The following is a 14351-nucleotide window of genomic DNA, read 5'->3' on the forward strand; positions in this document are numbered from 1 at the left end:
ATATCTATGTCCTTCAAAGTTAATTCTGTAATTTTATTTTGACAATTCATTCTGAATATTTTATTGAGTTTTCTCCAAGCTCTTCTGTTTTTCTAGTGACTTTTTAACTATGTACAACTAATCATGGAATAGGAAAATGTGTCTAAGCATCCTCTGTGAAGTTTCTAAGCCATATGATGTTAAAACATGGAATGCTGCCATATTTTAGAACTATAAATAACAGAAGATGTACACAGAAAATTTTTCTATTTTTGAAATAGTGTCTATTTATATTTCACATTAAATAGCATTATCCTTTTTAAATAAACATATCTTGGCATAATTATTTAGTTCCTTTGTCCCAAAGAATGTAGTGATACTTTTATGCAGTGTTTACATCATGAAAAGGCAAAGCCTTTTAAAAAGCATCTAAGTAGAAAATATTTAATAAATGAGAAGTTAACAAATGTATGGAGTAGTCACTAGGTGACAGAAAAATGGATATTTGGGGAATATGAAAACATCAGTAGATGGTTTGCAATAAAAACAAATAGAAACCTGTAAAAAGGCATAATACTAAAAAAAGGAGGTAAATTAACAGAAAGCTCTTTTTCAGCATGTTTTTATTTCCCCAAATATATCATGATACTCAGTAAGCAAATTAGGAAACCATGTTGATTGTTATGTGAAAATCTTAAACCATGTGACTCAATTCATAGCTTTTAAAACTCCATGAAAGAAAATGTTTAAACCATGTCAGGCAAAGCACCATGTAGTACAGATATAAAACAGGATTTATTGGCAGAGAACTTACAAGCAGAAGACTATAGAGCACACACAGTCCTTTGGACTCTCCCTGTTCCCCAGTGAAGACTGGGCACAGGTCTGCACACATCATATTGTACTAGACAGCAGGAATCTTCCTCTCAAATCTCTAATAGCTGTTTAACTAACAGGAATTCTCTCATCAGGAAAGTGCCCTTATTAGAAATAAGAAATTTCCAAAACCCCATAACTGTTATCTGCCTGTTTATTCTGATGAGCTAACTCAAACCACTGAGCAACACTTCTAAATTAAAGAGATGAGCCTGCCAGAACCCTCCAGATTTGTTGCTTTGTATGTATTGAATCAGTGCAGCTTGAGATTTCACTAGGATATGTCTATGGATTACAAATAAAATGGAATACTCATAATTGTGCTGTATATATTTTTTGTTTTCTTTTGTTTTCCCAAGCTTTCCAAGATTTTGTCTTTCTTCTAGAAGGAGAATACATTTTTTTCCCCTTTTAGGAAATAATTTATGTGATTTTCATAAGACTAATTCTGCCCCCAACGTTTTCTTCCTCCATCTTCTGGGCAACAGTGATTAAGCCAGGGATTGTAGAAAGACCAAGCATGTCCAATCCAGTCAGTTTTTCCCAGGCCAGTTTCCTCCCAGGCGTCATGAACAAAGATCCTGTTTTTGATGGGGGATGTTAAACTGTAGGTTATGCATCTAGGGCTTCCAGCCACAATTCCTTCTAACAGAAGGAATCAACATAACAAGCATTGGCAAGAATTGAGGAAAAGGGGACCAAGAGCTAGTGACATGGTTTAAGCTTTGTATTCAGTTATGACTAAACTCTACTTTCCTTTAAAGGTAAGTAAATTCCCATATTGGATTAAATTAGAGTTGAATTACCCTTTCTTAACTGGAATAATTATGAAAAAAAATCTGCTACGTTTATTTTTGCTAGCAGAATTGTTCAAATTCTCGAGTATGAGATCTGTATTTCCAACTTTTAAGGAATTGATGTACTTTTTATTATACTAATATTATGACTGACAATTGATATTTTGGAAGACAAAAAACTTAATGTACTTTCTTAGAGAGGATGATTCACTCTTAGGAAGGCCAGAAAGAACACTGTATTGCAAAACTTGAGAAAATTTTAAAACAAAAACTGAGAGAATACTAATAATGCAATACTACCAGAAATAGCAGCAATGGTATCAGCAACCACACAATCTTTTACAGAAATTTCATATGTACCTTTTCACTTAAAAAATACTGTAAAAACCAAGCATTCAGGGACGCCTGGGTGGCTCAGTTGGTTGGACGACTGCCTTCGGCTCAGGTCATGATCTTGGAGTCCCGGGATCGAGTCCCGCATCGGGCTCCCAGCTCCACGGGGAGTCTGCTTCTCTCTCTGACCTTCTCCTCACTCATGCTCTCTCTCACTGTCTCTCTCTCAAATAAATAAATAAAATCTTTAAAAAAAAAAAAAAAACAAGCATTCAATCTTTTATGTCCCTGTGAAGGGAAAAGGGTACTAATAATGTATTGTTTACTTTTATAGTGTATTCTAGCTAAAAACTTAAAACCTTGACTTCTCTTTACTCCATCAATCTAAGATATATAATAAGATCTAAGATATATATCATCTATTGCATTATTATCTCTATATACAATTTTTTAAGTTGAAAGGAGAACTGTTAGACATGCGACATGAAGGAAAGTTTCTGGTGGCATTTATTTTATTATTTATTTCTAAGTTCATAAACTTAAGAGGTTTTAATGACATTGTAGATCTTTGAATATTGCAGACTTAAGTGAATTAGGAACTTAGTATTTTAATATTCTCTTCTGATCTACTTTTCAGTGATTCTATTCAGAGTTAATTAGAAAAAGCTTAAAAGTGGTAATGAACAAAAGTTTTATTTTTATTAGAATTATACCAAAGAGTAGCATACAGTGCAGACTTCTTAAATTGCAAAGTCAGGGATCAGCAAATCGACTTCTTGGTCACTTTTTCAAATTAAAGATATTACTTGGATTGTGATCTGCTAGGAAATATTTTACTTTATTTCTGGGTTTAATCACAATTCAGGGAAAATTGCAAAAATATGTATGTTTCTTATAAACATTCCAATTTTTGTTATATCTTTGATAAAATATTTCAACACATTGAAAATTTGAAAGCATTCACATGGCATATAGTCATTTCTTTTTTTAACATTTAACAGTGTATAGATAGACAATGCTTTTAAAATTGTTAATTCATTATATTCAGATATGTTCTAAAGTTTCAAAAGAGTTTACTGAAAAAAAAATTGTCCATTTTTAGACATAAACCAATCAAGAATCATAAGTCTTTGAAAACACTTCAATGACTATAATAAGGATGAATTGGTTATCTGTTCTTTCATGTTAAGCATCTATTTACCCTTTTTATGGTAACAGTACTTCAGTTTCCTTTTGAGGGATGATATCTTTCTTCTCTCGCACGTAGAATCTTTTCCCACCACTGATACTTCTAACATCATAGGGTCCATCCATATTGCCCCCAAAACAGATGCTTACACCAGATTTGGACTTGCTACAGAAAACGTTTTATGTTTCAGGCCCCACTCAAAGCTGACAATCTTTTGTGTCACATAGTAGATGGGCTGATACAATGTTCCTAGGTATGGAATGTTTCCTACAGAACCTGAATTAGTTCACCCGGCATTACATTTCCTTTTTCATGGGAGGAAGTCCACAGTGAAATGATTTCTCTTTTACTTTGGAGGACATGTCCTAGCATTGGATCCAATTTTTTTTTTTTCTAGATATTGTAGGTCCCTGAATCTTCTTTGAATTTATATCTTGTCTCCTGGTTGCACATCCTACCAAAGTCTCCACTATGATAGTCACCTGTTGATTATCCTGCCTGATCAACATTACATCATTGATGTAATGAATTGATGTGATGTTCTGTGGGATATCTGGATAATCTAGAGCCCTTTAGACTTTGCTTTAATAGAGAGAGCAATAGAGTTAACATAACCCTGAGGCACAACTGTTAATGAATTCATTTGTCTGTTCCACATGAATTCAGACTGTTACTGTTCTTCTTTTCAGATTAAAATAGAAAAAAAAAAGTCTTTCAAATCAATGGTCACATACTATGTACCCAAGGCCATATTAATCTTCTCTAGCAATACCATGTCCAGCACAGCAGTGCAACTGAGGCTACTTCTTGTTAAAATATACAGTAGTCTACAGTCATACTCTTGGATCCATCTAGTTTCTGCAAGGTCTGGACTGGTCCAGACAGAAATATAACAGGACCACCATCCTTGTAGCCTTTAGATCCTTAGAGGTAACAGTACTTTTCAGCAACCTCTCCAGATACATTAGTGGTTTTGATGTGCTCTTTTGGCCAGAAAGGAGGGCAGTTTTACAAGTTTCCACTTGGTTTTTCCCGCTATGATAGCGCTTACCTCAAATATGTGCTAAATTCAAACTAACTAAATATGGACAAATCCCATAAAAAAGATATCATTATAAATAAATAATTGCATCATGAAGCTTAGAGTAAATGGGAAAATCAGTGTTCAGTGTTGTAATTATTTATTTATAATGATATCTTTCTTTTTATGGGATTTGTGTGAGATATATATATCTCTTACACAAATATATATATATTTATGCCATATGTGTGTGTGTATAGCATAAAGTTAAATGTATATACAGCTTCCTTTGTAGAACCTGAATTAGAGATTAAGCCCATTATAACACTTGCTATGACACCAAGTTTATACAAATAATACTGAGCACTTATTCATGTATTCTCCAGTTCCACATTTAGGCATAAAGGTATAGGTTCTTATGTATATTTTTCATCAACTTCATCTTAAGAGTGTACACTTATTCTGCATATGTTTTTTCTCTTGTTTGGTAATTTCAGAATAGTTGAAATAACCTCATGACGCTTAGAGGCATTCAATGAATAGTTGTGATGGTATGCAAGACTGAGACAGTTTCAGAATGCCTGGTCTATGCTATTCACCCAAACACTTTAATTTATATGGCTTAACAATATTGCAAGCCTGATTTCATTTTAATGCTGCATTAGCTGGGTGAGCATGATTTATTGTGACAGAGTGTAAATTCAACTATTGAGTCTTAAACAATAAATAACGAACAGGGTTTGTGATAGGGAACAATAAGACATTATGTTGATAGAGGCAGAATTGAAATGATGACAAAATATAGCAATCTACTATCAGACAACATAATTAAAGTTTAGCTGTAGGGCGCCTGAATTCTATTATTTTAAGGTGGTTTGGGTATGTGAGTGTGTAAGCTAGAAACAATTATTCTCTGCTGGACAGCAGTGATTTGGTTTCTTATTATTAAAGAGTGGCTATATAAATTTTGTTTAAAAGCATTAAGCATATGCATTAAGCTTTAGCACTAAAAGCAAAAGTCATTTGGCAAAGAATCCAGTGACCTGAAAATAGAAACCCTGATGGTGGACCATAAGCATTTGAGGGGCCTGCTGGGAGACACACCTGGATAACTGGGTTCTTGCTTCCCCTAAGCTTGCACTGTTCACATGAGAATTCATTTGGATTGTTTTATACCAGCTGTTTTCTGGCTAGTGAATAGGTTGGCATGCAGCTAGAATTTGCAGAATAGTCCACTCTCACCAAAAGACCTAGAGGATCTGAAACTGCTGAGAATGACAGTGGTAATTCCAGCGGTATCTCCCATAGCTGTACCTCCTTATTAAGAACTTTGGGAGATCTGGGAGGTAAATCCTTCCTGGGATCATGTACTGTCCTCTGCTTTACAATAAGCACCCGTTTCTTCTCCATTAAAGAAATTTATATCCTATAACCTTGTGGCAGTTTTTCATAGCCTTCTGAGAGTTTTGATATAATATTTAGCCACTATTACTTCTTAGTTTTCTTCACAGATAAAATAAACATAAGAACCTTGTGAAGAAAATATGAGGTAATAGATGGGAAGGTTTGCACATAGTTTCTGGGATATAGTGGGAGCACAGTATCTTTTGACTATTCAGTATCATTATTTCTTCTGATTAACAAATGTAACAATATAGGTGTTGTAATAACTTTGAGGATGTCAGCTCAGTTTAAGAGAATCCCCTTTATCAATGAAATACTCTCCTGACCCTTTTTATCTATTAGTGTGGACAGCTGAAAGCCCAGTACCAGTAGAGGTTGTCATTCTATGCACTACTGATTGGACCAGTGTTGGACACCAGGTCTGAGCCAAGTTAAGCAGATTCTCCCTCCTAAGAATGTGAAACTGCCATGCAGTTAGGTTCTGTAGATACTGGAACTGAGGTACTCATAAATCTTAAAGGAGGAGCCTACTTCTCTTTTATTTGCAAAAAGTCACAGAGAAAAATGGTGTTCAACACAATAAGAATGAAACAGAGACGCAGGGAGAATGGAATGGAAGAGGTTTACCTACCTGCCTTTAACTTTTTAAATTCCTGGTTCTGGCCTTCCCTGAGGGGCTGGATCCCTTTAAATTTTAGGATAAATCCCTGTATCCATCCTATAAAGACACATTGTTGCTTAAGTTAGCTGGAGTTATTTCCCATTATGTGCATTCAAAAGAAATTTAACTAAAACAAAAAGTGAGCCAGTGGTTACCAGATGGCATCATTTGCCAGCATTAATTTGTGTTTTTTTTTTCTATTTTATCTTATTACAACATAATGTCAAGGACTATATGATCAGTATATAAAAGACTTAAATAAAACATTTGAGTAACATTACCTAATTACCTGGTTTTATTTTATATCTAAGAAAATAATAACCTTGAAAACAGTTTTTCTGAGGAGAAAAATTTATTGTTTAATTCTGAGACTGTGATAGTCTTTCACTTGAAATCTAAATAAAAGGTCAATTAGAATTGCTTCAAGAATATGTTAGCACTCTTGTTAAGAGAAAAATAACTTTTTATATTTACTAATGGAAAAACAAGCAATGTTTAAATTAAATCATTATCTGTAACATATAACATATAAGCTATTTTTTCCTTTAAAAACAAAGAACTTCTTAGTCACATTAATTTAAGAGCTGAATTATTTCTTCAAATTCTAACACATTTTTCTAAATTGTACTTCATATTATATTCATTATCTTGGTATAATTACTAAGGTATTTAAATGGTGGTTAACACAAATGAAAGAAGAGGGAACAGAAACTAAAAATAATGCAGTTAAAGAAATAAGGCTTGGAAAAAATTACCAAAAATAATGCAGTGAAAGAAATAGTGGAATAGGGCTTCCAAAGGAAATTAAATTCAGTGTAGCAAAGAAAATCATGATTATTTGTGAAAATACATGCAGAGGATGACATCCACTGAGTTAAACATCATGGTTCACACGCAGCAAGAGTGCTGGATCTTGCCTCTGTCATGGTAGGTTAGTATTCAAAGTGAAAATGCTATGAAGCCCAGTTGGAGATTAAATAATTCTCTGTTAAATAATCATAGATCTTGTTCAAGAGATTCAGCCCATCCTAGAAGACTATGAAAAATAATGACAACCACTGAGACCACTAAAACTCTGTTCTCTGAAATAACAGAGCAAATCTCATAGGAAACTGTATATCCCATACAGGAAAGGATTCGTGAAAAAATTACTTGACAATAATTAATACTTCATTATTTCTGGTATCATGGAGTAATTCAGGCCACACAACACTGTATTTTTAGAATTATTTAAGTTTACTTTTATCCAAAACATAAAAACCAACCCCACATAATTTGTTCACTATTTTGATGTAAGCTGTTCTGAAATGTTTAATTCTTCTCTTTGCCTTCATAAACAGCATAGTAAGCAAAAGTATTTTGTTATAATTTAAAATACGGTCAGTTGTATTGATTTCACATTACTCTGCTTTTCAAGTTCTTAATCTCTTCTTTCCAGTTTTATTGAGTTATAATTGACATAAAGCATTGTATAAGTTTAAGATATACCATAAAATGATTTGATATATGTAAATACTGCAAAATTATTACCACAATAACTTCAGTTAAAATCCATTACCTCATATAGTTACAAGTTTTTTGCCTGTGATGATAACTTTTTTTCTAAGATTTTACTTATTTATTCGAGAGGCAGAGGCAAAGGGAAAGCATAAAGAGAGCATGAGAAGGAGAAGTAGACTCCCAGCTGAGTACAGAACCCAACATGGGGCTTGATCCCAGGACCCTGAGATCATGACCTGAGCCATAGGCAGATAGTTAACCGACTGAACTAACCAGGCACCACCAGTGATGGTAACTTTTAAGATCTACTCTCTAGCAGCATTCAAATATGCTATATAGCAGTGTTAACTGTAGTCATAATGCTGTGCATTACATTCCTAGAACTTATTTATTCTATAACTTGGTGTTTGTACCTTTTGGCCACCTTAACCCAGTTATGTCTCTCTCTACTTTCTGTCTCTGGCAATCACCAGTGTGTTCTCTATTTTCATGAGTTTAGTTTTTTGTTTGTTTGTTTGGTTGGTTGGTTTGCTTTGGTTTGGTTTGGTTTAGATTCCACATTTAAGTGATATCATACAATATTTCTCTTTCTATTTCTGACTTGTTTTACTTAGCATAATACCCCCAAGGTCCATCCATGTTGAAGCAAATGGCATGATTTCCTTTTCATGGCTGAATAATTTTCCATTATATACCTCATTTTATTTATCTATTTCTCTGTCAATGGACACTGAGGTTGTTTCCATGTCTTGATTATTGTGAATAATGTTGCAGTGAACAACTCAAAAGAAAAAAACCAAAAAAAAAAAAAAAAAAAGAAAAAAACCCTAAATAATCCAATTAAAGGGGCGCCTGGGTGGCTCAGTGGGTTAAGCCGCTGCCTTCGGCTCAGGTCATGATCCCAGGTCCTGGGTTCAAGCCCCACATCGGGCTTTCTGCTCAGCAGGGAGCCTGCTTCCTCCTCTCTCTCTGCCTGCCTCTCTGCCTACTTGTGATTTCTCTCTGTCAAATAAATAAATAAAATCTTTAAAAAAAATAATCCAATTAAAAATGGGCAGAGGACCTGAATAGACTTATCTCCGAAGAAGATATTCAAATTGCCAACAGATACACGAGAAAGTGCTCAATGTCACTAATCAAAGGGAAATGCAAATCAAAACCACATTGAGCTATCACCTCACACCTGTTAGAATGGCTATCACCAAAAACATAAGAGATAAGTGTTGGCAAGTAGAGAAGGGTGAACTTATGCACATTATTGGTGGAAATGTAGTTGATGCATCCACTATGAAAAACAGTATGAAGATTCCTCAAAAAATTTAAAAATAGAGTGCCTGGGTGGCTCAGTCATTAAGCATCTGCCTTCAGCTCAGGTCATGATCCCAGGGTCCTGGGATCGAGGCAAGCATCGGGCTCCTGCTTGGTGGGAGGCCTTCTTCTTCCTCTCCCACTTCCTCTGCTTGTGTTCCCTCTTTCTCTGTATCTCTCTCTGTCAAATAAATAAACAAAAACTTTTAAAAAATTAAAAATAAAACTACCATATGAGCCAGCAATTTCACTTCTGGGTATATATCATAATCACTTTTTAAATATATTTATGTTCTTCATCCCAGATTTAATATTGCCAGCTGCCATACGTTTTATACATGTGTTCCTATTGCTAAAACTCCCTTCATTCTCTAATTTGATGTTTCTAATATACTGTAGTTTGGGGAATCAGAAAACCAAATGAGTGTAATTAGAATATTGAGTAGATATGAATAAATGGACCCTCTTCAGCATCTGAGAGGTTTTCTAGAGTTAAAGAGCATGAAAACAAGTAAAAGGGCTGCATTTTGACAACTCAAAGAGAAAATTTTTAAATTTAATTTCCCTGTCATTGCTTGATTAGGAATAGTTTGCCAAAAAAACAATCACTGGAGAAATGACGTATTAGTGTAGGAAATAATTTACCAAAATCTAGACAGGAAAGTCACACAAAACATTTGAACTTGGAAAAATATATCACTGGAAATTAGAAATAGCGTGTAGTTCTTATTTGTTAACTTCCTAAAGACTATCTTCCACACCATAATAATGTAGTAAAATTTCAGGACAATTAATTCTTCTGTGTCTCTTCAAAAAGAAGAGCATACTATCGCTTTCTAACTTAGTTTATATCAAGCACATGATTGCTTTTCCTCATCTATTAGGCAAAGAATTTCCCTGAAGGAATTCAGAAGATGGTACCAAATTAAGTCAGTCTGTTGTCCATCAATGTTAATTTTATCAAATCTAAGAGATCAATAACAGTGTTGGAAAATGCTCCTAACCCCAGTTCCCAGGACTCTATCTAGTTTTGGGAGTTTGAGATAAATGTATAACATTCTCTGTACTTAAGTCTCCCTTATCTTCTCAGTGTTTGCTTGTCAGAGCACTACTACCCCAGTATTTTATATTCTTCATTCTTGATTAGCTCCACCAATGGTGAGAATTCAGGTATGTCTCTCTTATTTGGAATGGAGTACAAAATTATTCAGTATGTCTTCATTATAAAACATGCCTGTAAGAACCTAATCCTTTAGAAAACCTTTCTAATGCCCCATGGCAAATGTCTTACTGTAATACTTTTTATGATCCTGATAGATGAGTGCAGCACTGTTACTATTTTGGTAGCTGTACAAGGATGCATTTAACTGACAAATTCCAGCTTTAGTGAGGATGTTCCTCTAAAGAGGGATATGCTTCAGTGTTTCCAAAGTCTGCAGGATTCCATACCCCCAAATCTCAAAATACTAGTACAATAGATAACATAACAAAATACTAGTATAATACATAAAATTATATACATATATAATATATAGAGAGATATAGATTATATATAGCTTTAAGAAGAAAAAATAATGAATTTTCAATTTTGTGACGGTATTCCCAGAAGCTTTTTTAATTTAATGGCCTCCATACAGCTAAAATTTGTCATCTAGGACCAAATACTGTCCTCTATCAGTTTCACAATATCTTTTACATATTTGTTGTGTCCTTTGAAATATAATATTCCAAGCATGATGAATGCCAGTCTTACAATAGTTTCCTTGCAAGAGTGGGATGGTAAGACTGAATAATGTGGGATCCTGTGTGCTGTGGGTTTCCAGGATGGTTTTCTTACATTGCAGCACAGATCCCACATTTTCTGGATGGTTTCCACATGAGTTATTTCCACATGAGTTATTCTCTGCTTTCCCAGGTCCCCATCTGTGGCCCTGATGAGCCCTGAAGAGTCCAATCCCTAGGACCAATCCAAGGGAATCTGCCTGTGGTTTCAGTATGATATTTTGTTCCAATACCCTGATCTTCTATAATATCTGCAAACTGCGCAGTCTCTGGGTGAACAGCTGCCACTCTACCTTGCTGAGCTGTGTGCTACTTGCCACAGTAGTGCACTGAGCTCAGCCGTGCCCAACCATCATGGTGCAGCGGGCCCAGCCTTGCACTTCCAGCCACCCTGAGTGCAGCCCCCATCCACCATGCTTCAGGGGATCTGGCAGAAGGCTAGTGACCCAATGCAGATTTTGCTAATACTGCCACCCCCCTCTCAAATTCTCCAGTGGGCACCCCCTCAGAGCGGACTTGCCTGAGTCCCACTAACACCATAGAAAGCAAGCACAGCCCACAGCAGGCAGAGAGTCAGTGCAAACGGATGCACTGAAAGGAAAAGTGACACAGATGTGACAGTAGGGTGTAAGCAACACACATAGGGTACTCTCTATAGTGCCAGATTCTGTGAACAGGGGTCACTGCACTACAAGGCACTCCAGGACCTCCTCTTCATAAACCCACTACTTTCAAAAGCAGAAGACATAGCTGACTTTATTAACAGAGAAAAACAGACACAGAGAGACAGACAAAATGAGGAGACAGAAATTTACCCCAAGTGAAAGAAAAGGACAAGGCCATGGCCAGAGATCTAAGTGAAACAAAAATAAGTAACATGCCTGAGAGAGAATTTAAAGCAATAATCATAAAGATACTCACTGGACTTGAGAAAAGAAGGGAAGACAGGAGGAAGACCCTTAACACAGAGATAAGGATTAACATAGCAGAGATAAAGGGCTCAATAAATGAAATGAGAAAAATGCTTGATGGAATGAATAGCAGGATGGAAAAAGCAGAAGAAAGAATTAGTGACCTAGAGGACAGAGTAATAGAAAGTAATCAAGCTGAGTAAAAGAGAGAAAAAAGAATTACACCAAACATGGATGCCTGGGTGGCTCAGTTGGTTAGGCATCTGCCTTTTTTTTTTTTTTTTAAAGATTTTATTTATTTATTTGACAGAGAGAGATCACAAGTAGACGGAGAGGCAGGCAGAGAGAGAGAGAGAGGGAAGCAGGCACCCTGCTGAGAAGAGAGCCCGATGCGGGACTCGATCCCAGGACCCTGAGATCATGACCTGAGCTGAAGGCAGCGGCTTAATCCACTGAGCCACCCAGGCGCCCAGGCATCTGCCTTTGGCTCAGGTCATGATCCCAGAGTCCTAGGATTGAGTCCTGCATCAGGCTCCTTGCTCAGCAGGGAGCCTGCTTCTCCCTCTGCTGCCACTCTCCCTGCTTGTTCTCGTTCTCTCTCTCTCTTTCTCTGACAAATAAAATCTTTAAATAAAAGAATTACACCAAACAAGAATAGATTTAGGGAACTCCATCAAAAGTAGTAAGTAACATTTGTATTATAGGAGTCCCTGAAGAAGAAAAGAGAGAAAAGGGAGCAGAAAATTTATTTGAAGAAATAATAGCTGAAAACTTCCCTAATCTGGGGAAGGAAACAGACATCCAGATCCAGGAGGCACAGAGAACTCCCATCAAAATCAATAAAAGCAGACACACACCAAGACGTACTATAATTAAACTTGCAAAATATAGTGATAAAGAAAAAATCTTAAAAGCAACAAGATAAAAGAAGTGATTAACTTACAAAGGAAACCCTTAAGGCTAGCAGGAGTTTTTTGTTTTTGTTTTTGTTTTTCAACAGAATCTTAGGAAGCCAGAAGGGAGTGGCATGATATATTCTAAATGCTGAATGAGAAAAATCTGCAACTAAGAATATTCTACCCAGCAAGGCTATTATTCAGACTAGAAAGAGAGATAAAGAGTTTCCCAGACATACAAAAACTAAAGAACCACAAACCAGCCCTGAAAGAAGTATTAAAGGGGACACTCTTTGAGTGGAGAAACAAAAAGTGACAGTATAAAGGTCAGAACCAAAAAAGCAGTAAAAATGAATATTTCTGTAAAAAATCAGTAAAGGAACTGAAAAGAGGATATAAAGGGTAATAACATACACCTTAAATGTGAGGAGGAGAGGAGAAAAGAATGGGTTCAAACTTAAACAACCATCAATTTAATATAGACTAATATATGTGGAAGAGGTTATAAGAGGTTATATACAAACCTAATAGTAATCATATATCAAACCCACTAATAAACATGCAAAAAATAAAAAAGAAAAAAATTGAAATATATTACTAAAAAACATCAGCAGAACAGGAAAGAGATAAAGGCAAGAAAGGATCACAGGAAATCTCCAGAAATGACCACAAAACAAATAACAGAACAGTGATTTACACATATCTATCAATAATTACATAGAATGTAAATGGACTAAATACTCCAGTCAAAAGATACAAAGTGGCAGAATGAATTAAAAAAATGACACTCATCTATATATATGACTCATTTTAGACCTAAAGAAAGCTGAAGATTGAAAGTGAGGGAAGGAGAAACATCTATCATGCAAATGGATGTCAAAATAAAGTTGAGGTAACAAACTTAGTTTGGACAAAATAGACTTTAAAACAAATAGTTTAACAAGAGACACTATATAATAATAAGAGGGACAATCCAACAAGAAGATCTAACAATTGTAAATATTTATGCTCCCAACATTGGAGCACCCAAATAGCATAAAACAGTTAATAACAAGCATAAAGGAAATTATCAATAATAATACAATAATTGTAGGGAACTTAAATGCCCCACTTACATCAATGGACAGATCATCTAAACAGAAAATCAACAAGGAAACAAATGTTTTTTAATGATACACCAGAACAGATGGATTTAACAGATATATTCAGAATATACCATTCTAAAACAATGCAGAGAACATTCTCCAGAATAAACACTGTTTTCTTTTCTTTTTTTTTTTTTTAAGATTTTACTTGTTTATTTGACAGAGAGAGAGAGATCACAAATAGGCAGAGAGGCAGGCAGAGAGAGGGAGAAACAGGCTGCCCACTGAGCAGAGAGCCCGATGTGGGGCTCAATCCCAGGACTCTGAGACCATGACCTGAACTGAAGGCAGAGGCTTAACCCACTGAGCCACCCAGGCGCCCCAGACACTGTTTTCAAATATACATGGGACATTCTTCAGAACAGATCACATATTACTCCACAAAACCAGCTTCAAAATTCAAGATCAAGATCATACCATATATCTTTTCTGACCACAACACTAGGGAACTAGATTTCAACAACTAGAAAAAAATCCGGAAAGAACACAAATACATGGAAGCTAAATAACATGCCACTAAACAATGAATGGGTCAACCAGGAAAAAAAA

At 35.5% G+C, this 14351-nt stretch overlaps 1 protein-coding gene across 1 annotated transcript in view; it reads left to right on the plus strand.

Moving 5' to 3' along the window:
• The first annotated feature begins 1570 nt into the window (after nt 1–1570).
• LOC125091806 (serine/threonine-protein phosphatase 4 regulatory subunit 3B-like) overlaps nt 1571–14351 on the plus strand; it is a 122664-nt gene continuing 109883 nt past the window's right edge. Inside the window, exon 1 of the mRNA XM_047715798.1 lies at nt 1571–1619. The gene's annotated coding sequence lies outside the window, so the exon portion shown is untranslated. The remainder of the gene's footprint in view (nt 1620–14351) is intronic.

Source organism: Lutra lutra, chromosome X (assembly GCF_902655055.1).
Source record: "Lutra lutra chromosome X, mLutLut1.2, whole genome shotgun sequence".
NCBI classification, from domain to species: Eukaryota; Metazoa; Chordata; class Mammalia; order Carnivora; family Mustelidae; genus Lutra; species Lutra lutra.